Source organism: Dendrobates tinctorius, unplaced genomic scaffold, assembly GCF_039654945.1.
Source record: "Dendrobates tinctorius isolate UK_male_01 unplaced genomic scaffold, ASM3965494v1 ptg000023l, whole genome shotgun sequence".
Lineage (NCBI taxonomy): Eukaryota > Metazoa > Chordata > Amphibia > Anura > Dendrobatidae > Dendrobates > Dendrobates tinctorius.
In genome coordinates this window covers 950,941-967,643 of record NW_027361691.1, presented here as the reverse complement: position 1 = coordinate 967,643, position 16,703 = coordinate 950,941, and the positions used below count along the sequence as shown (strand labels likewise).

General features: G+C 44.9%; 1 protein-coding gene across 5 annotated transcripts in view; it reads left to right on the top strand.

Moving 5' to 3' along the window:
* Positions 1–16,703, top strand: part of LOC141084475 (teneurin-4-like) — a 1,565,389-nt gene that overhangs the window by 609,984 nt on the left and 938,702 nt on the right. For all 5 annotated transcript variants that reach the window (XM_073569175.1, XM_073569176.1, XM_073569174.1 and 2 more), the window contains exon 3: positions 3,842–3,955. The gene's annotated coding sequence lies outside the window, so the exon portion shown is untranslated. The remainder of the gene's footprint in view (positions 1–3,841; positions 3,956–16,703) is intronic.

Below are 16,703 nucleotides of genomic sequence, written 5' to 3'. Positions count from 1 at the left end.
AGGCTGTACAAGGGCAGGCTAGGGTTTTTCTTATTCCGATACCGGAAGTCCCATAGACTTGAATGGGACTTCCGGTATCGGAATCGGCGATACCGATACTTTTTTTAAAGATCGGCCGATACCATCCGATACGATACTTTGAAGTATCGGACGGTATCGCTCAACTCTAGAATGAAGCAAAAAGCAAAACATTGATCATTTCACACAAAACTCCAAAAATGGGCCAGACAAAAGTATTGGCACCCTCAGCCTAATACTTGGTTGCACAACCTTTAGCCAAAATAACTGCGACCAACCGCTTCCGGTAACCATCAATGAGTTTCTTACAATGCTCTGCTGGAATTTTAGACCATTCTTCTTTGGCAAACTGCTCCAGGTCCCTGATATTTGAAGGGTGCCTTCTCCAAACTGCCATTTTTAGATCTCTCCACAGGTGTTCTATGGGATTCAGGTCTGGACTCATTGCTGGCCACCTTAGAAGTCTCCAGTGCTTTCTCTCAAACCATTTTCTAGTGTTTTTTGTAGTGTGTTTTGGGTCATTGTCCTGCTGGAAGACCCATGACCTCTGAGGGAGACCCAGCTTTCTCACACTGGGCCCTACATTATGCTGCAAAATTTGTTGGTAGTCTTCAGACTTCATAATGCCATAATGCCACGGTCAAGCAGTCCAGTGCCAGAGGCAGCAAAGCAACCCCAAAACATCAGGGAACCTCCGCCATGTTTGACTGTAGGGACCGTGTTTTTTTCTTTGAATGCCTCTTTTTTTTCTCCTGTAAACTCTATGTTTTGCCTTTGCCCAAAAAGCTCTACTTTTGTCTCATCTGACCAGAGAACATTCTTCCAAAACGTTTTAGGCTTTTTCAGATAAGTTTTGGCAAACTCCAGCCTGGCTTTTTTATGTCTCGGGGTAAGAAGTGGGGTCTTCCTGGGTCTCCTACCATACAGTCCCTTTTCATTCAGACGCCGACGGATAGTACGGGCTGACACTGTTGTACCCTCGGACTGCAGGGCAGCTTGAACTTGTTTGGATGTTAGTCGAGGTTCTTTATCCAACATCCGCACAATCTTGCGTTGAAATCTCTTGTCAATTTTTCTTTTCCGTCCACATCTAGGGAGGTTAGCCACAGTGCCATGGGCTTTACACTTCTTGATGACACTGCGCACGGTAGACACAGGAACATTCAGGTCTTTGGAGATGGACTTGTAGCCTTGAGATTGCTCATGCTTCCTCACAATTTGGTTTCTCAAGTCCTCAGACAGTTCTTTGGTCTTCTTTCTTTTCTCCATGCTCAATGTGGTACACACAAGGACACAGGACAGAGGTTGAGTCAACTTTAATCCATGTCACCTGGCTGCAAGTGTGATTTAGTTATTGCCAACACCTGTTAGGTGCCACAGGTAAGTTACAGGTGCTGCTAATTACACAAATTAGAGAAGCATCACATGATTTTTTGAACAGTGCCAATACTTTTGTCCACCCTCTTTTTTATGTTTGGTGTGGAATTATATCCAATTTGGCTTTAGGACAATTCTTTTTGTGTTTTTTCATTTAAGACAAATTAAATGAAGATAATAATAACAAAGAATTTGTGTTTGCAATCATTTTCAGGAAGAAACTGAGTATTATCTGACAGCATTACAGAATGCTGTAGATAAGCCCCTGATGTCGGTGCCGGCACCTGATACTCGAAAAATGGGGTGACAGATTCCCTTTAGGCTATGTGCACACGGTGCGGATTCTGCTGCGGATCCGCAGCAGAACTGCAGGTGATGTACAATACCATTATAGCCTATGTTAAAAAAAAACCGCTGTGCACATGCCGCGGATTTTTCTGCGCGGATTTCGTGCGGAATAAAAAAAGCAGCATGTCACTTTTCAGTGGAAAACGGCACAAAAACGGCAGTAAAACCGCACAAAAAATGCACTAAATCCGCAGGAAAAATGCAGGTCATTTGACCTGCGGATTTAGTAAAATCCGTGCGGAAATAACCGCGGGAGGATCCGCACCGTGTGCACATAGCCTTAAGGTTCTTCGTCGGTTTCTACACATGCCATTTTCCAGGAGGCCAGCTTTTATATTTCTTATTTTATATAATAAAAGGCAATTTTTTTTTTTATCCAACCGGATTATCCGTTTATGAATTGGACCTTCCTTCCTTCTTTAGCCATTTTCACGTCCTAGACTGGGACGGCTCCGTGCGGCTTCATCTGACCCAGCAAGGTGCTCCTGGATGTGGTGAACTGACTTCCATTTTCCCTCTCTGTTGGCTCCGATATGTGTTATACCAGTATCTGAATCCTGTCCTGCCAGTGACTCCAAGTCCATATTCGTGACTGTGATCGTGACCCTTGGGGTCAGCTGCTGCACATCCCGGAGACTGCCCCAGAGTGGTACCTGGTGGCTACCTGTAGCACAAGCCTAACTCCACCATCAGGAGCTCTGGCAAAAACTATGTAGCCAATAAACCATGTCCCTCCTGGTTAAGCCTGACTCGTGGCACAGTGGGTCCATGATTCATGCGCGGGACAGCTGCTATCCTACTCCTCATCCATAATGCATGCCAACTTACTTTCCTTGGGAAGTATAGAAGCCTCTAGATTCTAGTTTTGTTCTCTAGATTCATAAGGGCAAGGAAGCATTTGGTTCCTCCTTGCCGTAGATTAGTTGTGTTCAAGCTTCTTCAGAATTAGGAACCCCCCTCAACCGGCCACAGACTCGGTAAGGAAGTCTAAAAGAGTTCTCATACATCCATAAAATCACCAAGATCCTGGAGTTTGAATGATCCACCATGACTAGGTGACATCATTAGGTTTATGCATCATCAACCATCATGGAAAGAAGGGAGTAAATGGGGACGGTGGCATAGCTACTTCATCAACCTACTATTAAGGGATATGAGCTTCATTGAGGGGACCCATTCAAAGAGCAAAGCTAATTATCTTTACTTTGGAGGACTTGAAAGATCCTCATATTCTGTGGATGGAATATCCTTGGTTTCACATGTCCAACATTCCCTTCCTGAGTACAAACCAAAATATTTTGATATCTCCTGACAAAGCTCAACAGCCTTGTAGGCATGTGGCAGTTGAGCTCAGGTCAGAAGTATGGCGGAAAGTATGGATCTTGCAGTAAGTGAATGTCGTAGGTGTGAAATCGGCCAAATAAAACGTGTTTGGCTAGCCGAGGTTTCTCACTGGCGAAACCTGCTATTTGTCAGGAGTATTGTAATCTGCTCTCACATTAACTCCATCAAGGTCTGGTCTATGATGATACTACCGCTTTAATAACATCAGGTTACATCTTGTGTCATCCCCCACCCATTCTACATGGCAAAGTGATTGGAAAGTCAACAAAAAAAAAGTTTTGTTTATTCACCCACTTTAGGCCCATTGGCATTTTTGACGAAAACGGCCTTCGTCATGTAGAGTCGGGCTTGTTTGCGAAGATATCTGAGCAAGGATATTAGGTACTTTAATAGTTAGTGGGGGCTAATACCTAATGTATACCCCCATCCCGCACATTTTTGTTTATGGGTCATAAACAGGATGCCTTTTAGCCAGTCAGGTAGCGCATGCTCAGCTACGCCCCCAAGGATTTTGGAAAGACTATCCGCACCCATTCGGTTACTCTAACCAAGCTATATCATAAATTCCTTAAATGTGTCATTAAAAAACAATATTTCTTTTACAAAAACTCTATTATCATGCACCATATTTAATGTTCCAGCTCCATCCGAAAGTCGAAAATCTTGAATTCAGCTTTTATCTTCTGAATAAACACGCTCATTTAATTTACCGCTAACCAAATGCAAACATTTTTTTTTCTTCCCCCCTCTGTAGATTTCCCTGTGATATTTCAACATAAGAGACAACGTTACATCTTGGGCTGGATTTAAAGTTTACTCGAAGTAAATGAAAACTTTGGAAAATCTTCTTGACGTTTCCCAAGGCGATGTAAGTACCTGCTGAACTTCAATGGACCTTACAAAGTTATTTTGGCTTCGGGACGTGCGGGTTTTGGAGACGGTTGTATGGCGGCTCTGCCTGATTGCATTTTCCGGCTATTGTATCTTTACATGAAATGTCATTGCATCTGTACCGAGCGCCGCGTACGTAGTCACCCCTGTCTGCCGTGTTATCAGGGACTCTCTGTCTCTCCTGTCCGTGCTATTTCCAGGTTTGGAATCTAGACAGTTGTCATGCTTGCTGGATCTCTATTTCAAGGGAGGTAATTTAAATTGCTCTTCCCCTGACATTTTGGCGAGTTGTGTGTGATGTGGATGTCTGTAAAAAGACAAGGATTCTCCTTCTGCTTGGATCTTGGAAAAAAGTTTCATTCTTTTTTCTTGATTCTGTTTTATCTTCTTTTTTTTTTTAATATGAAAGGTTTGATAAGATGTTGCCGGCAATGGTAAGATGTCATGTCGTATTTTCAGAACACTGACTTCCAATATGAGGTCTTCTTAAAAAAGGAGAGTAATTTCACTAAGTGAAATGTAGAAGATCAAACAGTTTCTTCCTGGCTTTTCTAAATGGTTGTGAGTTACGTACTCCTCAGGGGAGGAGCATATGAAAAAGCCATTTCCTTTATTTGATGTAAGGGAGGGGCATATATATAAGAAGTATCCTTCCCCACTGAGTTTACTTCTGTAATGACTCTTCTTTTTTATTTTTAAGTATGAAAGGTTTGATAAAATGTTGCCGGCAATGGTAAGATGTCATGTCGTATTTTCAGAGCACAGACTTCCAATATGAGGTCTTCTTAAAAAAGGAGAGTAATTTCACTAAGTGAAATGTAGAAGATCAAACAGTTTCTTCCTGGCTTTTATAAATGGTTGTGAGTTACGTACTCCTCAGGGGAGGAGCATAAGAAAAAGCCATTTCCTTTATTTGATGTAAGGGAGGGGCATATATATAAGAAGTATCCTTCCCCACTGAGTTTACTTCTGTAATGACTCTTCTTTTTTATTTTTAAGTATGAAAGGTTTGATAAAATGTTGCCGGCAATGGTAAGATGTCATGTCGTATTTTCAGAGCACAGACTTCCAATATGAGGTCTTCTTAAAAAAGGAGAGTAATTTCACTAAGTGAAATGTAGAAGATCAAACAGTTTCTTCCTGGCTTTTATAAATGGTTGTGAGTTACGTACTTCTCAGGGGAGGAGCATAAGAAAAAGCCATTTCCTTTATTTGATGTAAGGGAGGGGCATATATAAGAAGTATCCTTCCCCACTGAGTTTACTTCTGTAATGACTCTTCTTTTTTATTTTTAAGTATGAAAGGTTTGATAAAATGTTGCCGGCAATGGTAAGATGTCATGTCGTATTTTCAGAGCACAGACTTCCAATATGAGGTCTTCTTAAAAAAGGAGAGTAATTTCACTAAGTGAAATGTAGAAGATCAAACAGTTTCTTCCTGGCTTTTATAAATGGTTGTGAGTTACGTACTCCTCAGGGGAGGAGCATAAGAAAAAGCCATTTCCTTTATTTGATGTAAGGGAGGGGCATATATATAAGAAGTATCCTTCCGCACTGAGTTTACTTCTGTAATGACTCTTCTTTTTTATTTTTAAGTATGAAAGGTTTGATAAAATGTTGCCGGCAATGGTAAGATGTCATGTCGTATTTTCAGAGCACAGACTTCCAATATGAGGTCTTCTTAAAAAAGGAGAGTAATTTCACTAAGTGAAATGTAGAAGATCAAACAGTTTCTTCCTGGCTTTTATAAATGGTTGTGAGTTACGTACTCCTCAGGGGAGGAGCATAAGAAAAAGCCATTTCCTTTATTTGATGTAAGGGAGGGGCATATATAAGAAGTATCCTTCCCCACTGAGTTTACTTCTGTAATGACTCTTCTTTTTTATTTTTAAGTATGAAAGGTTTGATAAAATGTTGCCGGCAATGGTAAGATGTCATGTCGTATTTTCAGAGCACAGACTTCCAATATGAGGTCTTCTTAAAAAAGGAGAGTAATTTCACTAAGTGAAATGTAGAAGATCAAACAGTTTCTTCCTGGCTTTTATAAATGGTTGTGAGTTACGTACTCCTCAGGGGAGGAGCATAAGAAAAAGCCATTTCCTTTATTTGATGTAAGGGAGGGGCATATATATAAGAAGTATCCTTCCCCACTGAGTTTACTTCTGTAATGACTCTTCTTTTTTATTTTTAAGTATGAAAGGTTTGATAAAATGTTGCCGGCAATGGTAAGATGTCATGTCGTATTTTCAGAGCACAGACTTCCAATATGAGGTCTTCTTAAAAAAGGAGAGTAATTTCACTAAGTGAAATGTAGAAGATCAAACAGTTTCTTCCTGGCTTTTATAAATGGTTGTGAGTTACGTACTCCTCAGGGGAGGAGCATAAGAAAAAGCCATTTCCTTTATTTGATGTAAGGGAGGGGCATATATAAGAAGTATCCTTCCCCACTGAGTTTACTTCTGTAATGACTCTTCTTTTTTATTTTTAAGTATGAAAGGTTTGATAAAATGTTGCCGGCAATGGTAAGATGTCATGTCGTATTTTCAGAGCACAGACTTCCAATATGAGGTCTTCTTAAAAAAGGAGAGTAATTTCACTAAGTGAAATGTAGAAGATCAAACAGTTTCTTCCTGGCTTTTATAAATGGTTGTGAGTTACGTACTCCTCAGGGGAGGAGCATAAGAAAAAGCCATTTCCTTTATTTGATGTAAGGGAGGGGCATATATATAAGAAGTATCCTTCCCCACTGAGTTTACTTCTGTAATGACTCTTCTTTTTTATTTTTAAGTATGAAAGGTTTGATAAAATGTTGCCGGCAATGGTAAGATGTCATGTCGTATTTTCAGAGCACAGACTTCCAATATGAGGTCTTCTTAAAAAAGGAGACTAATTTCACTAAGTGAAATGTAGAAGATCAAACAGTTTCTTCCTGGCTTTTATAAATGGTTGTGAGTTACGTACTCCTCAGGGGAGGAGCATAAGAAAAAGCCATTTCCTTTATTTGATGTAAGGGAGGGGCATATATAAGAAGTATCCTCCCCCACTGAGTTTACTTCTGTAATGACTCTTCTTTTTTATTTTTAAGTATGAAAGGTTTGATAAAATGTTGCCGGCAATGGTAAGATGTCATGTCGTATTTTCAGAACACTGACTTCCAATATGAGGTCTTCTTAAAAAAGGAGAGTAATTTCACTAAGTGAAATGTAGAAGATCAAACAGTTTCTTCCTGGCTTTTCTAAATGGTTGGGAGTTACGTACTCCTCAGGGGAGGAGCATATGAAAAAGCCATTTCCTTTATTTGATGTAAGGGAGGGGCATATATAAGAAGTATCCTCCCCCACTGAGTTTACTTCTGTAATGACTCTACTTTTTTATTTTTAAGTATGAAAGGTTTGATAAAATGTTGCCGGCAATGGTAAGATTTCATGTCGTATTTTCAGAGCACAGACTTCCAATATGAGGTCTTCTTAAAAATGAGATAGAGTAATTGCACCCATTAAGTGAAATGGAGAAGGTCAGTTTCTTCCTGGCTTTTCTAAATGGTTGTGAGTACTCCTCAGGGGAGGAGCATATGAAAAAGTAATTTCCTTGTTTTGATGTAGGGGAGGGGCATATATAGAAAGTATCCTCCCCCACTGAGTTTACTGTTGTATTGACATTGGTATTTTACAATATTTGGCTTTCTATTTGGAGGACGTGAATTTTAGACATTGAGAGCAAATTCACTATTAAAGGGAGAAATTGCAGAGCTAAAATAAGTTATTTTTAAAGGGATTGTCCAACTGTGCAAATAATTTTTTGAAAGAGTTAGGGGAATGGGATAAAATAATAAAAGAAGCCATACTCACCGGTTGTATCCTCTTTGTTCCAGCCGGTTCTGGCCAGGATATAAAGTGATGACATCCTGATACTGCTGAAGTCTGTCATTGGCTTCAGCGGTGAGGTGACTGGTGTGCCCCGGATGATGATCTGCTGGACTCACCTGAACACTGTAGCCAATTACAGGCCTCATCGGTTATGAGTCATGGATATCATCAGATACATCTGAGCTAATACTTATTTCTAGTCTCTTGACCACTGCAGACAGGTGACTGAAGACCAGGACAGAAACCAGCGAGCAACCTGCATTAGAGTAACTGGGGTCACTGCCATACCTAGTGGTTTCAGTAATTTGGAGAGACTGTAGATACCCCCTTTAAGGATCCAAGGAATATGAAACTTTTGGACTTTGCTAAATGGTTAAGACTAGAGTTGAGCGACTTTTGGTTTTTTAGGGTTGCGTTTCGTTTCGTGAAACCCGACTTTTCCAAAAGTCGGGTTGAGCAAGATCGTCCGATTATAGGGAAAAGTCGGGGTCGTCCCGAAACACGAAACCCAATGTAAGTCAATGGGGAATAAAAGTCGGCAGTGAGAGGAGGACAGGAAACACACCTACAGTGCCCATTTGAATGCCAAAAGCATCAATTCTTCTTTCTTAAGCTTGTCAACCTTAATTAACTTCATAATACAAGTTACGCACTGAAAAATGGGGGTTATTTGGCTAAAGTTGTGGGGGGGGAGGGCTGGCTGCAGGTTTTCATGTGCCCTGGGCGAAAGAGCGCCCCTTTAACACATACCACAACTCATCATGCTCCGATACGGCAGAGAAATAGCGGTATAGTACAATGAAAAATACCTCACTTTTTACATCTCATGACGAGGCCCATCTATTTCTCCATACAGAATCATTGGTCCCATATAATGTTTGAAACAGTATATGATGAGCTCCACATAATGCTACAGTATATGTTGGTCCCCATGGATGAAGCTCCACTGTCTTATGGGCCCAAATAATGCTCCAAACATAATGGGCCCCATTTCTAATGCTCTAGTGTATAATGGGCCCTGTAAATGCTGCTCCAGTGTCTGCTGTCCACCTTTGGAATGTTCCAGTGTATGGTGGGCCCCATCTATCATTCTCCAGAGTATAGTGCTCCCCAAAAATTGCTGTCCCAACATTGAAAACAATCAAATAAGTCTCCTCGCTAGGGAATCCCTGTACTTGTCTGGATTCCTCGTCGTCCCCATCTTCCATCTCACTGCACAGTATTTCAACTTTGCAAGTGCTGTGATCCTGAGCAAGCATGGGGGGCCCACTCGTTGGCGACGGCACTGGCACAGGGCCCCTGATAGTACGGTGGTGTGTCTGATGGCGGGTGGGCCGAACCTGCACTTTCATCTGCAGCTTCCTCTTTGTCACCGTGTAAGATGGAACTGTATATGGGAAGGGTAACCTGAGTTTCATCAGGGTCAGATTCAGGTAGTGTAGCGTGCGAGGGGAATGTAGTGGTCTGGGTCAATGTACCAGCAGATTCATCGAGCAGTGGCTGGGCATCAGTGCACTTGTGTCGCCCCCAGGAGTACGGTCACCACAGTGGCATTACCTTCCTCCTAGGGAGTGTGATGTCATGCTTGGGAGCAACAAAGGATCTCTCTAGCAGGTTAACTGATTGGGCGGCGTTATTCCCACGAGTCATGACCCTCCAAACAGCGTTCATGAAGGCAAAGTGTTTGTTTTACGTGGGCAGTATGGTTGCAAAGCTGAACCTTAAAGGAATGTCCAGAAGGGCACCACCAGGAGTGGAGCCTATGGTTAAATTCGACTCCACCTGGGAAACCTCAACCATGCCAGCTACAGAACAGATGCACACATTGCAAGCTTAATTCCGTTAACGAACGAGACTCCGTCATGCCCCGCGGTCCGAGTCCGGCTTACTAGAGGGACACGTGAGGCTCTGGCACATGAGATTGGCCAATAACTGGTGTGTCATGCCCTTACATGTCCGTGGCTGCATGTGCGCTACACTGAAAAGGCCAGCGTTTGTCGCTTACAGGTGCAGATAACCCGCTGAACACCGTTAGTGATGGGGATCACTGATTACAATTATTACCCGCGAACAATGATTTCCCAGTAAGTGCAGATCAACCGCAGTTCCGGAATTAGGCCTAACCGTCATTCCTGAAAAAATGAAAAACTTACGTGTGCAAACCACAGGTGCTGTAGCTTGCTTAACAGCTCGCCAGCCGTTCTCACGCCCAGTATGGATTACACGTGATTGCACAAAGGTGAGAAAGGGTACCGTATCCCCAGATAACATGTATGGATAGCGTACACATTCAAAATATATGTCAATACATCAGGAGGCAGGCTCAGACGGTGTTAGGCCCAGTATGGATTGCACGTGATTGCACAAAGGTTAGAAAGGGTACCGTATCCCCGGATAACATGTATGGATAGCGTACACATTCAAAATATATGTCTCAGGAGGCAGGCTCAGACGGTGTTAGGCCCAGTATGGATTGCACGTGATTGCACAAAGGTTAGAAAGGGTACCGTAACCCCAGATAACATGTATGGATAGCGTACACATTCAAAATACATGTCTCAGGAGGCAGGCTCAGACGGTGTTAGGCCCAGTATGGATTGCACGTGATTGCACAAAGGTTAGAAAGGGTACCGTATCCCCGGATAACATGTATGGATAGCGTACACATTCAAAATATATGTCTCAGGAGGCAGGCTCAGACGGTGTTAGGCCCAGTATGGATTGCACGTGATTGCACAAAGGTTAGAAAGGGTACCGTTTCCCCGGATAACATGTATGGATAGCGTACACATTCAAAATATATGTCTATACATCAGGAGGCAGGCTCAGACGGTGTCAGGCACAGTATGGATTTGACGGCCCAGACTACACAGCGGAGGAGCAGGGAGAGGTAAAGATTGCAAATGCTGGGGCCCTGCCCAAGCAAGGGGGGCCCACTCGTGGGCGTCGGTACTGGCACTGGGCCCCTCATAGTACGGCGGTGTGTCTGACGGCGGGTGTGCACCACCACCATCAGAGACACTTGATTGCACTATGAAGGACCCTGTACCAGTGCCCGCGCCCAAGAGTCGGCCTACCCACCTGTCCAGGGCAACGGCACTCGCACGGTGTCGTGCGCTAGGTGGTGACCCCGGCCATGGGGGGGGGAGGCAGCACAGTTAGGGAGTTTTAGAAAGTGGCATATGTTGATGTTGGACATTCAGCTGATGCAAAAGGTGAAATAGGTCAAGTCCCAGGAAGAGGTGGCTCAAAGCAAGCCATTTTTCTGTCACCCTATGTGTCATCAGAGGAAGGTGGGACAAAATCCTTGGAAACCCATGCGTGGTTCATTTTAATGAAGGTTAGATCATCCACATTTTGGGTTGACAGACGGGTCCTTTTTTCTGTCAGGATTGATCCAGCTGCACTGAAGACTCTTTCCGATAGCACACTTGCAGCTGGGCAAGCGAGCTCCTGTAAGGCATATTGGGCCAATTCAGGCCAGGTGTCCAGTTTAGCGGCCCAATAGTCAAAGGGGAATGACCTGTGCGGGAGAACATCGATATGGGAGGAAAAGTAGTTTGTTACCATAGTTGACAACTGCTGTCTCCTGTCACTTTCCATCGATGCAGTATTACCAGTTGTGTGAGCGGTACTTGAAAAATCAGTCCACAACATTGTCATGAAACCCCGGCTCGTGTGAGAACCATCACCGCTGCTGTGTGCTGGGAATGCCTCAAGCAACCGATTTACCAGAGTTGCTTGTTTATTAGCCAATATTAGGTCAAGGTTTTCCTGTGGCATGATGCTTTGTAATTTGCCTTTATAGCGTGGATCCAGGATGCTGGCCAACCAGTAGTCGTCATCGTTCATCATTTTGGCAATGCGTGGGTCCCTTTTTAGGATCTGCAAGGCATAATCTGACATGTGGGCCAATGTTCCCGGTGTCAATGATGCACTGTGAGTGCTGGTTGGAGGAGCACTTTCTGGCAAATCCACATCCCTCCAGTCACGCACAAACCCTGTACCAGACCTTGCCACGCCAACATTTTCACTTGCCCCACGAGATGCATCCTCCTCCCCTAAGTAATCATCCCCATCATCCTCCTCCTCCTCCTCTTCTTCCTCCACCTCGTCCAGGAGAGGTCCCTGAGCAGACAATGGCTGAATGTCATCAAGGATTCCCTCCTCCTCTTCCTCCTCAGCCTGCTCCTTAAGGTGCGTCAAAGTTTGCATGAGCAGACGCATAAGTGGGATGCTCATGCTTAGGATGGCGTCGTCTGCGCTTACCAGCCGTGTGCATTCCTCAAAACACTGAAGGACTTTACAGAGGTCTTTCAGCTTCGACCACTGCACACCTGTCAACTCCATGTCTGCTCTCAAAGTGCCTGGCCGTGTATCCTCCCACAAATGCATTATGGCCTGCCTCTGCTCGCACAGCCGCTCCACCATGTGCAGGGTGGAGTTCCACCTTGTTGCAATGTCGATAATGAGGCGGTGGTTGGGAAGGTGGAGCAATCGCTGCAGCTTCTGCATACGAACGGAGTGTACAGGCGACCGGCGGATGTGCGCGCACAGTCTTCGCACCTTCTGGAGCAGGGCTGTTAACTCCGGATAATTTTTGAGGAAGCACTGCACCACCAGGTTCAAGGTGTGAGCCAAGCAAGGTATATGGCTGAGTTTTGAAAGGGCTATGGCTGCCACAAAATTACGGCCGTTATCACTAACTACCTTGCCTGCCTCAAGATGTACACTGCCCAGCCATGACTCAGTTTGTCGCTTCAAGTACTCGGCCAGCACCTCGGCGGTGTGTCTGTTGCCCAAACACATCATCTGCAACACTGCCTGCTGATGCTTTCCACTAGCTGCTCGATAGGGGGACACCTCGTGTGCAACAGTGGCAGCTGCAGATGGAGTGCTCGTACGACTGCGCTCTGTGGACGAGCTTTCGCTTCTGGAGGAGGAGGAGGAGGAGGAGGGTCGAACGCCTACAGCCAACTGTTTCCTATACCGTGGGCTAGGCAGCACTGTCCCACCACCGCTGTCCCCTGTGGACCCTGCATCCACCACATTAACCCAGTGCGCAGTGATGGACACGTAACGGCCCTGGCCATGCCGACTGGACCATGCATCAGTTGTGAGGTGCACCTTTCCGCTCACTGACTGCTTGAGTGCATGGACAATGCGGTCTTTCACATGATGGTGGAGGGCTGGGATGGCTTTGCGAGAGAAGAAGTGGCGACTGGGTAGGTCATAGCGTGGTACTGCATAGGCCATGAGTTCGCGGAAAGCTGTGCTTTCCACCAACCGAAAGGGCATCATCTCAAACGAGATTAGTTTGGCAATGTGGGCGTTCAAACCCAGTGTACGCGGATGAGAGACTGAGTACTTTCTTGACCTACTCATAGTGTCTGGGAGGGTGAGCTGGACTTGAGAGCTGCATATGGTGGAAGTAGCGGTGGACAGGGCGGACTGAGAGAGGGTTGATGATGGTGATGGAGTTGGTGTTCTTTCTGATGGCCTAGAATCAGTCTTTCGTTGATATAACAGTGGGATTCCCTGACTGCTGTGGCCTTGCAACTACACCTCAACATTTGCTGCTGTGCTAACCGGCGGGCTTACAGTGGGGGAAACAATGTAGCGTTGCTGACTACCTTCGTTGTGATCAGTTGCACATGTGGCACTTGAGGTTTGGTGTTGTGTCCACGCTTGCAAGTGCATGCTGGCTAAATGTCTAAGCATGCAACTGGTATTCAAATTTTTCAGATTTTTCCCTCGGCTAAAGGTCTTTGCGCACTTCTTACAGATAACCTTGGCCTGATCATGAGGATTTTGTTCAAAAAAGTGCCACACTGCACTCTTCCTACTTTGGCAGACATTTTGCGGCCTAGCACGCTGTGATCTTTTGACCCTCTGGACAAGCTGTCCAGAAACTCTTTTGATGTTTGGAACCTGTCTTTGGAGTGCTCCGGGCCTGCCAGATAACAGCTGTTGCAATGTCGATGTCTGCTGTGGATGCTCCTCATCTGAGCTACTGGAAGCAGCACCCTCTTCCCCCAATGGATGCCAATCTGGGTCAACAACTGGGTCATCCATCACCTCCTCTTCTATGTCATGTGCACCTTCCTCTGTGTCACCGTGTATGGTGGTATAGTGTGCGGGAAGGGGCACCTGAGTCTCATCAGGGTCAGAATCTGGCTCTGTACACTGCGAGGACAATGTAGTGCTCTGAGTGAATGTACCAGCAGAATCATCCATCAGCGGCTGTGCATCAGTGCACTCCATGTCAGATTCATCTTGGCCTGGGTAATTCACCATTTGACTTGATAATCCAGGCATGGTATGTGAAAACAGCTCCATGGAGTAATCAGTAGTATGGCCTGCGTCATCCTTCAATCTTGGTTGGGGTGAAGGACACAAGGAAAGGTGTGGTTCATGAACATGAGCCTCCAATGACGACTCAGTGCTTTTACTTTTTACAACTGAAGAAGAGGTGGCGATAGAGCTGGAGGCTGAGTCAGCAATGTAAGACAAAACTTTTTCCTGATGCTCTGGCTTTAAAAGCGGTTTGCCAACTCCTAGAAAACTAAGCGTTCGAGGCCTTATGTAGCCAGACGATGACGCAGGCTCAACACCTCCTGCATTCGGTCCTATTTTGCTCTTGCCACTACCATCAGATCCACCACCAACACCATCATTACCAGCTGCCAACCCCCGCCCAATTCCACGGCCTCTTCCACCAGCCTTCCTCATTTTTGGTAGAAATGTAGACAAAATCCAACAAACTATATAGTAATGTAAAACAAGGTACAAGGTGTCTATAGGACAGGGGAGATTTTGAATTTCTGCAGACACTTGTGGACACTGGACACTTTTGGATTGTGTGAGGCCCACTGATATCTGAGCGCTATGTGACAGGCTCGATGGCACAGCTGTGACCAAAGTGACTAGAGGATAAGGGAGATTTTGAATTTCTGCAGACACTTGTGGACACTGGACACTTTTAGATTGTGTGAGGCCCAATGAATATCTGAGCGCTATGTGACAGGCTCGATGGCACAGCTGTGACCAAAGTGACTAGAGGATAAGGGAGATTTTGAATTTCTGCAGACACTTGTGGACACTGGACACTTTTGGATTGTGTGAGGCCCAATGAATATCTGAGCGATATGTGACAGGCTCGATGGCACAGCTGTGACCAAAGTGACTAGAGGATAAGGGAGATTTTGAATCTCTGCACACACTTTTGGACACTGGACACTTTTGGATTGTGTGAGGCCCAATGAATATCTGAGCGCTATGTGACAGGCTCGATGGCACAGCTGTGACCAAAGTGACTAGAGGATAAGGGAGATTTTGAATCTCTGCACACACTTTTGGACACTGGACACTTTTGGATTGTGTGAGGCCCAATGAATATCTGAGCGCTATGTGACAGGCTCGATGGCACAGCTGTGACCAAAGTGACTAGAGGATAAGGGAGATTTTGAATCTCTGCACACACTTTTGGACACTGGACACTTTTGGATTGTGTGAGGCCCAATGAATATCTGAGCGCTATGTGACAGGCTCGATGGCACAGCTGTGACCAAAGTGACTAGAGGATAAGGGAGATTGGATTGCTTTTAAAAAAGCAGTTTGCAGAGCAGTGGGTAAACAGCAATGCCAGCCTGTCAGGAAGCCTTAAAAGGCAGCCCAACAACCAACACCACTGATACACCACAATATAGCCTCCCCTTGCACTGCACACACAGTGACTGGTGTGTTGTACAGGCCAAATTGCTAGCAGCAGAAGCAGTTTTTTTTTCTTCTCAGCAGGACAAAAAAATAAAATTGGGATTGCTTTTAAAAAAGCAGTTTGCGGAGCACTGGGTAAACAGCAATGCAGGAATGTCAGGAAGCCTTAGAAGGCAGCCCAACAACCAACACCACTGATACACCACTATATAGCCTCCCCTTGCACTGCACACACAGTGACTGGTGTGTTGTGCAGGCCAAATCGCTAGCAGCAGAAGCAGTTTTTTTGTCTTCTTCCCTGCCTAACGCTCTCCCTACAGAATCAGCAGCAACCTCTCCCTATACTGAGATCGGCAGAAGTAAGATGGCGGTCGGCGTGCACGCCCTTTTATACCCCCTGTGACGCCCACCAAAGCAAGCCAATCACTTGCATGCCCTTCTGAAAGATGGTGGTGACCCCTGCCTATGTCATCACGTTGCCCACAGTGTCCGTGGATCCTGATTGGCTGAAAAAGAGCGCAAAACAAACTTTTGAAACGCGACTTTGGCGCGTAAGTCGCCGACCTCGTGGCCGACCTCATCCTAGGGTCGGGTTTCGTTTCATGAAACCCGACTTTGCCAAAAGTCGGCGACTTTTGAAATTTTTCGACCCGTTTCGCTCAACTCTAGTTAAGACCACTCCTCCGGGAGGGATATTTTTTTACAAGCTATCCATTCCCTTCAATTGGTTTTCCAATTTACTTTTTCATTAATTTTTTCAAAATATTTTTGCAAAACCTTGACTTTTTTTATTCTGAACTTCTAAAATATAAGTATTGTTGTAGAATATTAAGATATTTGAGTTTTCGGTATAAAGTGTTCTTAAAGCTGTGACTCTATAAATGAGGAGCGAAAATTGGTTCATCCACCCAGGTTGCAGGAAATTGTGCTATAACCACATTTCTGGGCGTTAAAGGGAACCTGTCGCCAAAAAATTGACCTGAGGTTAATCTGCTGCTTAATAGCATTACTAAACTGCCCGGAGCCAGCACTTAGCCGAACACTGCAGGGAGGAAATTAACTTTATCCCCCCGACAGCATTTGGGTTTCAGTCGTGGGGGGGCCCGGGTTCAGTCACCGCTTTGAGTATACAGAGCATTGGCTG